Here is a 13,927-nt window from a genome sequence, read left to right as displayed (position 1 = left end):
AGTGAGAAGTAAGCTTAAATACCCTGGCTCCGGATGAAGGACACGCCTCTGACAAGTACCGATTGGATATCGGACACTTGAGTGGCAGGTCGCTCGTGATAGCGCCATGACGTCACGTATTGAGCGTCCCGCTAGAAAAGGACGTGGATTCCTCGCGGTCGGTGTTTAAGTGACTGGATGAACCGCGAGGAACGAAGGAAACAGCTCGTTTGGACGGATAAATTACTAAGTCTCTACCTCCTTTTGAGGTAGAGGCCTCAGGTACCCTGACAGTACCCCCCCTCTCAGATACGCCCACCGGGCGGAAGGAACCGGGACGAGATGGAAAGCGGAGGTGAAATGCTCTGCGAAGACGAGAAGCATGAACGTCCTCCTGAGGTACCCAACTCCTCTCCTCAGGACCATATCCCCTCCAGTTGACCAGATATTGCAATTTTCCCCTTGAAATTCTGGAATCAATGATGGAGCTGACCTCGTACTCTTCCCGACCCTCCACCTGGACAGGACGAGGTGAGGAAACCTTAGAGGAGAACTTGTTGCAAATAAGAGGTTTCAACAGGGAGACATGAAAAGAGTTAGGAATGCGTAAGGCAGGTGGCAGAGCAAGGCGATACGCAACCGGGTTGATACGAGTGAGGACCCTGTAAGGGCCTATGTAGCGAGGAGCAAATTTCATAGATGGAACTTTTAGGCGAATATTCTTAGTACTCAACCAAACCCTATCCCCAGGAACAAAGACAGGAGCCGCTCTTCTATGCTTGTCAGCGTGTTTCTTGAACAACGAGGAATTATGTAACAGAATTTGCCGAGTCTGATCCCATAATTTCTTCAGGTTGGCGACATGATCATCAACCGACGGTATCCCCTGAGAAGAGGAAACCGAAGGAAAAATCGAAGGATGAAAGCCATAGTTCATGAAGAAAGGGCTAGAGCGAGTTGAATCACAAACAAGGTTATTGTGTGCGAACTCCGCCCAAGGAATCAGACCGACCCAATCGTCCTGGTGTTCGGAAACAAAGCAACGTAGATACTGTTCGATCTTTTGATTGGTACGTTCAGCAGCTCCGTTAGACTGAGGGTGATAGGCAGAGAAGAAGTTCAATTTGATACCCATTTGAGAACAAAAGGATCTCCAGAAACGTGAGACAAATTGAGAACCTCTATCAGAAACAATCTCCGAAGGAATCCCATGTAGGCGAAAAACCTCTCTCGCAAAAATCTCCGCCAATTCAGGAGAAGTCGGAAGTTTAGGTAATGGCACGAAATGGGCCATCTTAGTAAATCTATCCACCACCGTGAGAATAACAGTCTGTCTCTTGAGAGCAGGCAAATCAACGATAAAGTCTATGGACAAACAGGACCAAGGTTTCTCAGGAATGTCCAAGGGGTGTAACAGACCACATGGAGATGCATGAGGTTGTTTAGTCTTGGCACAAGTCTCACAAGCTGCGACGAACTCCTCAATATCCTTTCGTAGTGAAGGCCACCAGAAATCCTTGGATATCAGAGAGTATGTCTTGCGAATACCAGGATGGCCAGCTACTTTACTTTCGTGAAAACATTGTAAGAGCTCCAGTTGAAGTTCAGGAGGAACAAAGTTTCTTCCCTCAGGAGTGTTTCCGGGAGCTAGATGTTGTGACTTCAAGATCTGGTCAAGTAGCGGAGAATGAATTTTGAGACTGGTATTAGCAATAATATTGCATTTGGGTACAATGGAGGACAAAAGTGGTTCGACTGAAGCAGAAGGCTCATATTGGCGAGATAGCGCATCGGCTTTAGAATTCTTTGAGCCAGGTCTGTAAGTCAGAACGTAATTGAAATGGGTAAGAAACAACGACCAACGAGCCTGCCTGGAGGACAAACGCTTGGCCTCTCCGATATAAGACAAATTTTTGTGGTCTGTTAGAATGGTAACAGGATGTAATGTACCTTCCAATAAATGTCTCCACTCTTTCAAAGCCTTGATAACCGCTAGTAACTCTCTGTCACCAATGTCATATCTGCTCTCAGTACCGGACAATTTTTTAGAGAAAAATCCACATGGATGTAATGGTTTATCAACACCCAACCTTTGAGATAGGACAGCACCTAAACCAGTCTCTGATGCGTCTACCTCAAGTAGAAAAGGCAGGGAAGTGTCGGGGTGAACTAAAATCGGAGCGGAAGCGAAAAGCTCCTTGAGAGTCTTGAACGCAAGAAGAGCTTCAGTAGTCCAATTCTTAGTATCAGCCCCCTGTTTGGTCATATTAGTGATAGGTGCGATAATTGAAGAATAGCCCTTAATAAAGCGCCTATAATAATTAGAAAAACCAATAAATCTCTGTACGGCTTTAAGACCTTTGGGTAAAGGCCACTCTAGAATGGACTGGAGCTTATCCGGATCCATCTTAAATCCTTCCCCAGAGATCACATAGCCGAGAAAGGTTACCTGGGTTTGATCAAAGCTACATTTCTCCAACTTGCAGTACAAGCCATGCTGGAGAAGCTTGTGCAAAACCCTCCTGACTTGCTTGTGATGAGTCTCAATCTCACTAGAATGTATGAGTATATCATCTAGGTATACAATGACGCAATCTTGCTGAAATTCCCTAAGAACCTCATTTATCAGATCCTGGAATACAGCTGGTGCATTGCATAACCCAAAAGGCATAACAGTATATTCATAGTGGCCACATCGAGTATTGAATGCCGTCTTCCACTCATGTCCCTGCTGGATTCTCACCAAGTTATATGCCCCTCTGAGGTCTAACTTGGTGAAAATTGTAGAGCCCTTCAAACGATCGAAGAGTTCGGTGATCAAGGGAATCGGGTAGGCATTTTTAATGGTTATCTTATTTAGGCCTCGATAATCAATACAAGGTCTCAAAGAACCATCCTTCTTTTTAACAAAAAAAAAATCGAGCCCCGGCAGGGGAGGAGGACCTCCTAATGAATCCCTTGTCTAAATTTTCGTGAATATACTCCTCTAGAACTGAGTTCTCTTTCATAGATAACGGGTATACATGACCTCTGGGGGGCATGGTACCAGGGAGTAGGTTAATTTTGCAATCAAAGGACCTGTGTGGGGGTAAGGTATCGGCTTTCTTTTTGTCAAATACTGCCTTTAAATCTAGATACTGAGACGGAATTTGTGTCTCTGTAGGATTGTCAGAGTTAGCCGATGTGTTGGTTAATCCGAGAGGTGAGACCTTCCGCAAGCATTTTTCTTGACAATTCTGTCCCCACGAAACTATCTCCCCTGACTCCCAATTAATAATAGGGTTATGTCTCCTCAACCAGGAGTACCCCAGGACTATGGGAATAGACGGAGAAGAAATGAGCAGTAAGGATATGTCCTCTCTATGTAGGATGCCAACAGTTAAGTTAATCGGCATGGTCTCATGGAAAATAACAGGCTCAAGTAACGGTCTACCATCGATGGCCTCAACAGCCAGTGGTGTCTCTTTTAACTGGGATGGAATAGCATGCTTGGCAGCAAAACCCTGATCTATAAAGCTCTCAGCAGCTCCAGAATCGATTAGTGCCATAGTCCTAACTACTCCCTTCTCCCACTTTAAAGAAACGGGTAACAGAAGCCTGAGCTCTTTGTAGTTGTGAATAGAGGACAAAGTAGAAACACCCAAGGACTGTCCTCTAGAGAAACTTAGGTGCGAGCGTTTCCCGAACGATTGGGACAATTTAGGCGTAAATGACCTCTGACTCCACAATACATACATAAACCCTCCCTTCTCCTGTACTGTCTCTCCCTCTCTGTGAGATGAGTACTGCCTATCTGCATAGGTTCAGAAATACGTAAGTCTTCGAACTCAGAATTTTGAAAGGTAGGCGCTAGTTTAAAGGAGGGTCTACGGGTCCTATCTCGAGTGTTCTGCCTCTCTCTTAGGCGTTCATCAATACGAGATATAAAAGAAATTAAATCCTCCAAATTTTCAGGGAGTTCTCTAGTAGCGACCTCGTCAAGAATTACATCTGATAACCCATTCAGAAACACATCTATATAAAAGAAAAAGGGTAATAGGCGCTCACTATAGAAACCAGGCAGCAGTATACAGGACAAGGATTCCCCAACCTTGTGAGTGAAATAGTAGAAAGAGAGAGGGCGTATACCGCGCTTATAGTATTACAAATAAAATATACAAAGATACATACATATATTCTTGAGTATTTCAATTAGTCGTGACCTCGAAGGGAAATACAAATAGAAAAATAATAATAGCGCAATACAGCAAATATATTTATAGAGATAAATGATAAGAAACTAAGTACAGTCCACTCACATGAAGTAGAGCTATAACAGAGCTCTACTGTAAAAGCGCTTGGACGGTACAATCCCCGTCTTGGGATTCGTGGTGGTTGCCGCAGATGTATTCAAAGGTGCCAAATATGGAGTGGTATAAAAAGAAAAAATAGCAGCAATATGGTGAAGTAAGTCCAAGTGGTAGAATAAAATAGTAAAAAGTAATGTACTTACACTTTCTAGAGCATGTAACCTGCTCTAGTGTGAACAGCTTGGGTGGTATGATCCCCACCAAGGATATACAGGATACCAGGAAATGAAGATAATAAAAAAGTAACTTAAAAGTATACTTTAATGTAAACAGACTAGACAATGAATATTAAAATATAGATATAAAATATAATATATAAAATATAGTCCCACTTAATCTATATCTATATAAGCCTGTTCGTTCCACTTAACTTCTGCCGCCAAGGACCTGAACTCTAGTGCATAATCCACAAGTGTTCGATTGTCCTGTCTAAGGCGCAACAGTAATCTAGCTGCATTGACCTTTCTACCAGGAGGGTCAAAAGTTCTTCTAAACGCAGCTACAAAGGCATTATAATTATAGACTAGTGGATTATCATTCTCCCATAAAGGATTGGCCCATCTCAGAGCTTTCTCAATGAGTAAAGTAATAACAAATCCAACCTTCGCTCTATCTGTAGGATAAGAGCGGGGTTGTAATTCGAAATGGATGCTAATCTGGTTCAGAAAACCACGACACTTCTCCGGTGACCCGCCATAACGTACTGGTGGGGTAATACGGGAAGAAGCACCTACAGTGGCTACCTCTAGACCTGAGACTGCAGGAGAAATAGAAGGAGTACGTGTCTCCTCAGGTGGATTACTAGCACGAGACAAAAGTGCCTGTAGTGCCAAAGCCATCTGATCCATCCTATGCTCCATGGCGTCAAACCTGGGATCCGAAGAACCAAGCTGACTGTTTGTACCTGCAGGATCCATTGGCCCTGTCGTAATGTCAGGATCGGGACAGGGATCCAACACGCAGGGTACAAAGAGTGGAAAGGTACGTATACCGGGCCTTAGAATGGCCGGACTAACGTACCGAGAGTAATAAAGAATAGTCAGAGACAAGCCGAGGTCGAGGGAACGAGAAGACAGATAAGCGAGAGACAAGCCGGGTCAAGGGATAACAGAGAAGCAGGGTAGTACAACAAGCCGAGTCAAAACCAAATAGAGCAAACTAGAATACCAGAGCACTGAGTGACTAGACAAGCTAGAACCACGACAGGGCAATGAGCTGAAGTGAGAAGTAAGCTTAAATACCCTGGCTCCGGATGAAGGACACGCCTCTGACAAGTACCGATTGGATATCGGACACTTGAGTGGCAGGTCGCTCGTGATAGCGCCATGACGTCACGTATTGAGCGTCCCGCTAGAAAAGGACGTGGATTCCTCGCGGTCGGTGTTTAAGTGACTGGATGAACCGCGAGGAACGAAGGAAACAGCTCGTTTGGACGGATAAATTACTAAGTCTCTACCTCCTTTTGAGGTAGAGGCCTCAGGTACCCTGACATTGGGTCACTATTTTATATTGGAGTCTATAGAGGGAATTCCTCTGGGTGTTATGGGGTAACCTTTGCAAACATGCTGAACTCATCTCCTGTTTAGCTATGGTAACCATATATAGGTTAGCACTATAGTGCAATAGCAATTAGTTATAGGTGTAGTTGCATGCTATCCCCTATGCCGAGTTTAGGCATTTTTTTGTTCTAACCAGCTATCCACAGCCGTACAAATATGGGCTTTGTATGTACTGGCGACAATTAATAGCCTTTCGGCATTCACCTGTATGACAGACTCTTTAGTGACCTCTCTCGGATACCTGGGTCAGCTATCTGACATTTACCTATGGTTTACACTCTAATCCACTGGACTTGACCATGCCAATTGCCGATTAAAGTCAGTATCCAGGTGTGATTTTCTGAGTGAATAGGTTATTAGGTATCTTTGGTAATATATGGAGGTAAGCCATTAGGGCTTGTTATCACTGTATTTTGGCTTAATCTACTTATCTTATTTCACACGGTATCCACATTATACAGCTATCAATTTATTGATTTATTTATTAATTTATTTATCCATTTGTCTATCTATTTATTTATCTATTTATCTATCGATTTTTTCTCCAGGACTATACTCAGCTAGTCTGGATCACTCCAGCCTTTTGAGTATTATCATCATTTTTTTCTTTTGACTTAAAGGGGTTAAGCCCCAGGACACTCCTGGAGTGTCCACTAAGGTGCTTTTCCACTAGGGAGGTGGTGCCAAATTTTTTTGACCCATCACCACAAGTGGAATTTCTTTAGTTATTACTGTAAATAACGGTTTCAATACCCATCACCTTAAAGGCATTGCTCTAATATGGCTGGATTTCTATCCGATAAAACCATTAGAGAATCATGGTACACAGACATTGATTCAGTGTTTTCTGAGGGACATCTCAATGAAAGTGTCACACATACAAATATCAACTCTGCATTTAACCACCTAACATATCTTTTTAAACAACAAATCAAAGCTGGGTGGGAAGTCGCCTCACTTGAAAGATACGTAAGCAAAGAGTTAATACCCAGGGGACTTAGAGTCCAAAATATCCCTGGGCCACATATAGAAGGGACCGAATATATCAAGGAGTGGGAAGAGGCAGCAAGTACATGTTCCAGGAAATTTATGGATATTCTGTGTAGATCCGAAAAACTAAGACTAGAAAAGATCAATAAAGAAGTAGATGAGGAGGTGGGAAAAATTGAAACCTTTAAAACAGAAAGCAGCTTTGAACAGCTGGAGATTAAACTAAAAAACCAACTAGATAGGTTTCAATCCGCAATTAAAACTAGGAAACATTCCAAGTTTATACGTGACACCAAAGACTTTCAGACAGGTAATATCTACCAGAGATCCAGACAGAATAGAAGGGTGGAGTTTGACCAATTCTCCACCTCTAAATACGACACTAGCGGTTCTGAACCAGAACTTAGCTCTGATAGCTCCACCACTCTATCAGAATCTAACCCCAAAAGTATCTTAAAGAAGGGGATTAATTTTTTAGACAGAGCCAACCAGGATACAAGACCACAAAGAAATACAAGGAGCAGATCCACAAGAGGGTTCCAACGGAGGAAAGCGTATTGACCCAAGAGAGTCAAATTATCAACCTTTCCTCCTATAAGCTTACTACTATTGAAACGCAGCTTTTGAAAAAAGGCCTATCATTTGTCCCTACACCCAAGTTCAACAAATTTAACTGGACTAAGGATATCCATTTGTTCGCTAGGAAGCTAGCCTTGCATAAGCATCATTGCATACAAAAAACTAAGCAAGCAACAGGACTAGGCCTAGAAGAAAGGGATATGAATTTGCTAGACAATCTGGTGGAACTACTTAACAGCAACGATACCTCCAGTGCACAGTTAGCTCCATTCACAAACCTGAAACCAAAAAGCAAATTCACACCGTATATACCAGAATACAAGTATATCGATCTATTTGTTGAACTGTCCTGTAAAGAAATAGAGACAATGGATAACGAGGTACAACCAGGACCCCAGTCCAGTAATCTAAGCATCCAAGAGACCAGAGCACTAGCCAAACTAAGAAAGAATGATACAATAATTATAAAACCATCCGACAAAGGAGGCAACCTGGTAATTCTAAATAGGACGGAGTACGTCAAAATGGTACACAGATTACTGGATGATAGGGATACGTATGTAGCACTAGTCGCAGACCCTACTAATAGATTCCTGGTGGATCTTAAGAATATTCTGGATCAGGCTCTTCAGAATAAACTCATAAGCATAGATGAACACAAATTTATGCTCAACAAAAAACCTACCATAGCCACCTTCTATGCATTACCAAAGATACATAAGCAACAGGAAATACTTACTGGGAGACCGATAGTATCGGGTAATAATAATCTCACCCAGAACTGCAGTGTCTACGTGGAACGTATTCTAAGTGGCCTTGTCAAAATTCTCCCCTCATACTTAAGAGATACTAAACAAACACTGAAAGCACTAAACAGTCTGACACTGCCCATTGGGGCAAAGCTGTGTAGCTTGGACGTAGAAGGACTCTACAGCTCTATCCCTCACAAAACAGGCTTGAACAACGTTCAATACTTTCTCCAGACACGAGATACATCTCTGGGTGACCATAACCAATTCGTACTACAACTCCTACAATTTATCCTTACACACAATTATTTCCTTTTTGAAGGTACCCACTACCACCAGGTGAGAGGAACTGCTATGGGGACGACTTGCGCACCCTCATATGCGAACCTCCACCTGGGGTGGTGGGAGGAAAACATCGTGTTTAGCCAGCAGTTCTTGGAATACCATGAATACATCAAACTCTGGAAACGCTACATAGACGATGTGCTGATTGTGTGGACAGGCTCAACAGAAAGGTTTGAGGATTTCGTGAAAGCATTAAATACCAACAACTTGAACCTCAGACTAACACACGAGGTGGGTGGCAAAAAATTAATTTTTTGGACCTAACCTTAAAAACCACGGATGACGAACACCATATCTCTACTACCCTGTTTAAGAAACCCACAGCCACCAACAGTTTCTTGAACTGGCAAAGTCATCACCCTAGGCCTCTGAAGTATGGGATACCAGTAGGACAATACCTTCGTGTGAGACGTAATTGCTCCACTATGGATGAGTTCAAAACTAAAGCTAGGACATTGAGGCTACAGTTCAAGGCGAAGGGTTATTCCAATAGATGCCTTAAAACCGCCTATAAAAGAGCACTAATGACCGATAGATCAACTCTCCTAGAGGACAATGTCACTAAAGACACGACACAAAACCTGATCAGATGTATCGGTACCTTTGACACTGGATGGGACCCGGTGAAACGGATACTAGAAAGGTATTTGATATATCAAGACCAACATCTCAAAGAGGTTCTAACTCCACGTGTATCACTTACAGCCAGAAGAGGCCGCAATTTGAAGGACTTACTTGTGCCAAGCCATCTCTCACTACCAAAAGTAGAAAATACATGGCTGAGGTCTCCAGCAACCGGCACTTTTCAATGTGGAAGATGTAAAGCCTGTAAATACATTCGAAAAAAGTCTAAGACCTTTTCGGATTCAACCAACACACAAACACATATAACCAATACCTTCTTTAACTGTCAAACAACAGGATTGATCTATCTCTTAACCTGCAGTTGCAATCTAAAATATGTGGGCAAGACCTTTAGACCTTTTAAAAAAAGAATTCTGGAGCATGTTAACTCTGTAAACCCCTCTAGACAAGTTGATACGGTCATCTCTCGACATCTTAAACTAAGACACGATGGCTCAGCACAGGGCCTACGTTTCAATGGCATTGAAAGAATTAAATTAGGACCTAGAAAGGGAGATATAGATGTAAAACTATTACAACGTGAGAGCTTTTGGATTTTTACACTCAAAACCCTTTCTCCCAATGGCCTCAACGAAGGCTTCTCTTATACCCCTTTTATTTGATTTGTGAAAACCATGTAATCTCTAATCTATCGCCTATGTCTATCTTTTTGAGCAAGCCTTAATATTATAGACTATTAGTAGATGCAATCTGTATATATTGTAAATTTTGTAAATATGTAAATACGTTCTACCATAACCACTGTTCCTCTAAGACCCACAACTGGCATGTCCCTAGAAATAGAATTACAACAAACCCCTCCTCTGCATTAACGTCTATCCTTCACACCATCCAATCTCCACATATGCTTTAAAATGGCATTGTAAACATGAGGATTAGTATAAACATGACAAGAAGGTTGATGAGCATACTGCCACAGTGATAGCAGCTGTAATTCGCCGAGTTATTCAGATCTCTGCATGCATGAACTCATTATGATGTCTATCCCTGACACTTCAAAGGAATTGCACCATTGATATAATAATGCTACTATCCCTAACGACCTTTATCCTCATCCCGGTTGATCATAGGTCAATTAGGCCATGTCACAACTCACATCACATCTCGTAGTAAATGAAGTTTGATTAGAATAAGCATTGGCACTGTCTAGTCTTACTTATATTTTGACTTTTAGCGGAGTAACTCCAAGCTACACATAGCCATGAATTAATTGCTTTCAAACAAGAACGAGAACAGCAAACACTGTTATAGCTACTATGTTTTTCATCAACAAAGCTACTAATCCATGACAACTTTAAATCACTACGGTAGATACCAAGCTACGAAATCTTAATAGACTTTAGAGATGTGCTCTGGAACTCTGAGAGTGACTGAAGCCTTTTTGACCCCTCGTGTACTTCTGGGGACCTGGGAACCCTCTCGGCACCCAGATGGTTAATAAACTTGGTAAGGCTCATAATAACCCCTATCCCTAGTGAGCAATTAATAGTATCTTGCTAACAGATACCCGAAGGGAGGTGAACCACCATCATCATAAGTATGAAATGGGACTCGTTGGGTTATTTTCTATCTCTTATAACCCATTACTTCCTCCGTTCGTAACTGAGGCTATACGACGAATCTCTATGTCCTATTCATATAAAGTCGGCAAATATCAATGTCACCGTCGGCTAATACTTTCAGCAACAATGTGAATGATACATGATGTGTTTCATCACGACGTATACTGAAACAACGGAGCCGTTTTTGATCTCAGTAATAGGATGTGTGAGTTTCAATATTCACTGTAGCTATGTTTGACAGCTACAATAGCACCGCCCCTCTCATAAAGACCTGTGTGTCTGGGACCTTACCCGGCACTGATGGGGTTAATGCAGGCTAGAACCGAGATAGATTAACACTGATACAGGATTGGATGATGATAGGCAGCTCATTTGCATACCACCACGTGGGGTTTTGGCGCCGGAATGAACGGACCACCGGCCTTTTGATTGGACATAACTTAGAGGCTCAAGTAACTGACTACATATAAAAGGAGACTATGGACTAGTCTCCAGTCAGCCCCTGACGAAGGTGCATCTAAGCAAGCACCGAAACGCGCGTCGGGCTCTTTGGGCTCTTTTCTCTCACATTTTTTTCTCACTTTAAGCTATCTATCACCATGTGCAGGCAACCAACATTCTAAGTATGGTTCTGCACATGGAGGCACTTTAATTAAATTTTTCTTATACCTCCTTTTGCTGTTGGGTCACTATTTTATATTGGAGTCTATAGAGGGAATTCCTCTGGGTGTTATGGGGTAACCTTTGCAAACATGCTGAACTCATCTCCTGTTTAGCTATGGTAACCATATATAGGTTAGCACTATAGTGCAATAGCAATTAGTTATAGGTGTAGTTGCATGCTATCCCCTATGCCGAGTTTAGGCATTTTTTTGTTCTAACCAGCTATCCACAGCCGTACAAATATGGGCTTTGTATGTACTGGCGACAATTAATAGCCTTTCGGCATTCACCTGTATGACAGACTCTTTAGTGACCTCTCTCGGATACCTGGGTCAGCTATCTGACATTTACCTATGGTTTACACTCTAATCCACTGGACTTGACCATGCCAATTGCCGATTAAAGTCAGTATCCAGGTGTGATTTTCTGAGTGAATAGGTTATTAGGTATCTTTGGTAATATATGGAGGTAAGCCATTAGGGCTTGTTATCACTGTATTTTGGCTTAATCTACTTATCTTATTTCACACGGTATCCACATTATACAGCTATCAATTTATTGATTTATTTATTAATTTATTTATCCATTTGTCTATCTATTTATTTATCTATTTATCTATCGATTTTTTCTCCAGGACTATACTCAGCTAGTCTGGATCACTCCAGCCTTTTGAGTATTATCATCATTTTTTTCTTTTGACTTAAAGGGGTTAAGCCCCAGGACACTCCTGGAGTGTCCACTAAGGTGCTTTTCCACTAGGGAGGTGGTGCCAAATTTTTTTGACCCATCACCACAAGTGGAATTTCTTTAGTTATTACTGTAAATAACGGTTTCAATACCCATCACCTTAAAGGCATTGCTCTAATATGGCTGGATTTCTATCCGATAAAACCATTAGAGAATCATGGTACACAGACATTGATTCAGTGTTTTCTGAGGGACATCTCAATGAAAGTGTCACACATACAAATATCAACTCTGCATTTAACCACCTAACATATCTTTTTAAACAACAAATCAAAGCTGGGTGGGAAGTCGCCTCACTTGAAAGATACGTAAGCAAAGAGTTAATACCCAGGGGACTTAGAGTCCAAAATATCCCTGGGCCACATATAGAAGGGACCGAATATATCAAGGAGTGGGAAGAGGCAGCAAGTACATGTTCCAGGAAATTTATGGATATTCTGTGTAGATCCGAAAAACTAAGACTAGAAAAGATCAATAAAGAAGTAGATGAGGAGGTGGGAAAAATTGAAACCTTTAAAACAGAAAGCAGCTTTGAACAGCTGGAGATTAAACTAAAAAACCAACTAGATAGGTTTCAATCCGCAATTAAAACTAGGAAACATTCCAAGTTTATACGTGACACCAAAGACTTTCAGACAGGTAATATCTACCAGAGATCCAGACAGAATAGAAGGGTGGAGTTTGACCAATTCTCCACCTCTAAATACGACACTAGCGGTTCTGAACCAGAACTTAGCTCTGATAGCTCCACCACTCTATCAGAATCTAACCCCAAAAGTATCTTAAAGAAGGGGATTAATTTTTTAGACAGAGCCAACCAGGATACAAGACCACAAAGAAATACAAGGAGCAGATCCACAAGAGGGTTCCAACGGAGGAAAGCGTATTGACCCAAGAGAGTCAAATTATCAACCTTTCCTCCTATAAGCTTACTACTATTGAAACGCAGCTTTTGAAAAAAGGCCTATCATTTGTCCCTACACCCAAGTTCAACAAATGTAACTGGACTAAGGATATCCATTTGTTCGCTAGGAAGCTAGCCTTGCATAAGCATCATTGCATACAAAAAACTAAGCAAGCAACAGGACTAGGCCTAGAAGAAAGGGATATGAATTTGCTAGACAATCTGGTGGAACTACTTAACAGCAACGATACCTCCAGTGCACAGTTAGCTCCATTCACAAACCTGAAACCAAAAAGCAAATTCACACCGTATATACCAGAATACAAGTATATCGATCTATTTGTTGAACTGTCCTGTAAAGAAATAGAGACAATGGATAACGAGGTACAACCAGGACCCCAGTCCAGTAATCTAAGCATCCAAGAGACCAGAGCACTAGCCAAACTAAGAAAGAATGATACAATAATTATAAAACCATCCGACAAAGGAGGCAACCTGGTAATTCTAAATAGGACGGAGTACGTCAAAATGGTACACAGATTACTGGATGATAGGGATACGTATGTAGCACTAGTCGCAGACCCTACTAATAGATTCCTGGTGGATCTTAAGAATATTCTGGATCAGGCTCTTCAGAATAAACTCATAAGCATAGATGAACACAAATTTATGCTCAACAAAAAACCTACCATAGCCACCTTCTATGCATTACCAAAGATACATAAGCAACAGGAAATACTTACTGGGAGACCGATAGTATCGGGTAATAATAATCTCACCCAGAACTGCAGTGTCTACGTGGAACGTATTCTAAGTGGCCTTGTCAAAATTCTCCCCTCATACTTAAGAGATACTA

The sequence above is a fragment of the Pelobates fuscus genome, chromosome 10, assembly GCF_036172605.1.
Source record: "Pelobates fuscus isolate aPelFus1 chromosome 10, aPelFus1.pri, whole genome shotgun sequence".
In the NCBI taxonomy this organism is placed as follows: Eukaryota; Metazoa; Chordata; class Amphibia; order Anura; family Pelobatidae; genus Pelobates; species Pelobates fuscus.
Note: the sequence above shows the minus strand (reverse complement) of the source record.